We start from the raw sequence: 1,762 nt of genomic DNA on the forward strand, positions 1-1,762 counted from the left end.
GTGTGGCATAATGCCCTGTTTAGCTTCTGCGGTCATTGGGTATTGTTTTACCCTTACAGGGTCGGCGCCCGCCTTAAGTTCGATGAACAAGGCGGGTCTGTGTTTTGCCATCCCTATTCCCCCGGTTTCTGCCCACGCTCTTGGATATCTGTCAAGCCAAGAGTGAATATCGTTTTCCGGGGCTGATGGAATCTGATGGGGCCAGTATTCATCTTCTAGATGCATAGTGAGGACCGATATGGGTTGATTCTGGGAGTTGGTCACTATTGGGCCTTTAGGTTGAAAGTAAATGTGTGCCCCCATTTTAGTGAGGAGGTCTCTTCCCAGCAATGGGTATGGACTATCTGGTATGACTAAAAAGGAGTGGGTTACTTTTCCCGTTCCTAAGTCCACCGTGCGTTGGGTGGTCCAAGGGTAATTTTTTGTGCCCGTGGCTCCTTGAACCCAAGCAGTTCTGTTAGAGAGTTTGCCACGTGGGTTAATTAATACCGAGTGTTGAGCTCCAGTATCTACTAGGAACTGTATAGGGGTCCCCTCCACTTGTAGAGTTACCCTGGGCTCGGGGAGGGGGTCCGAACCCCGTCCTCCCTAGTCGTCATCTTGGGCAAACAAAATGGGAGTCTCTCCAGAAGTTTCCTTGACATGCCAAGTGTGAGGTTTGGATGATTGTGAGCCTGCCTTCTTGTATGCCGGTCCTTTTTTCGGACAATTTTTTTTCCAATGTCCTCTTTCTTTACAGTAGGCACATTGGTCTTTAGCTAAGGGCAGTCTCTGGTCTCCTTGGATGACGGAGGTTAAAACTTTGGTCATTTCCCTGGTGGCCTTTAATTGCTTTTCTTCAGGGGCATCCCGGTTATTATACACCCGCTGAGCTATGCGCACGAAATCCTGAATCTGTTTGCCCTCGAAGTCCTCTAGTTTTTGAAGTTTTCTTTTTATATCGGGAGCGGCCTGATTTACAAATGCCATTACCACTGCAGCCTGATTCTCAGGGGCCTCTGGGTTCATGGGAGTATACTGCCTAAAGGCCTCCATCAACCTCTCTAAGAATGTAGCGGGACTTTCTGTCCTACCTTGTATTACAGAATACACCTTGGCCAAATTGGTGGGCTTGCGTGCCGCAGCCCGGAGACCCGCCATTAGAGTCTGGCGATATGTGAGCAGTCGTCCCCTACCTTCTGCAGTGTTGTAGTCCCATTCGGGCCGAGCTAAAGGAAAAGCAGCGTTAATGAGGTCAGGGTTGATGGTGGGACGGCCATCGTTTCCGAGGACCAGCTTTCGTGACTCGAGTAGGACTCTTTCTCTCTCTTCAGTGGTGAACAGAATCCCCAGCAGCTGCTGACAATCATCCCAGGTTGGCTGGTGAGTGAACATTATGCTTTCTAGAAGAGCAATAAGATCTTTAGGATTATCGGAAAAACAGGCATTTTGGGTTTTCCAATTATATAGATCACTTGTGGAGAAGGGCCAGTACTGGAGACGGGGGTTTCCGGTATCGTCAGGGGGCCCGATTTCTCGTAAAGGGAGAGCGACTGTGGAGTCAGGAGAGTATGGGTCCGTGCCCCGCCGAGTTTGACCCCTAGTTCGGCTCGCTGGGCCCTCGATGTTATTTTGGTCCCTTATTTCCCCTGATTGGCCTCCTGGTTCTGCCTGTGGATGTGGGTCGGGCATGGGGGCCATAGGTTGGGGAAGATATGGAGGAGGGTCTAACAACAGTGTGTCTTGACTGTCCGGGAGGATTGGGGCAATGGGTTTAGTTGGT

The sequence above is a fragment of the Suricata suricatta genome, chromosome 7 (assembly GCF_006229205.1).
Source record: "Suricata suricatta isolate VVHF042 chromosome 7, meerkat_22Aug2017_6uvM2_HiC, whole genome shotgun sequence".
NCBI classification, from domain to species: domain Eukaryota; kingdom Metazoa; phylum Chordata; class Mammalia; order Carnivora; family Herpestidae; genus Suricata; species Suricata suricatta.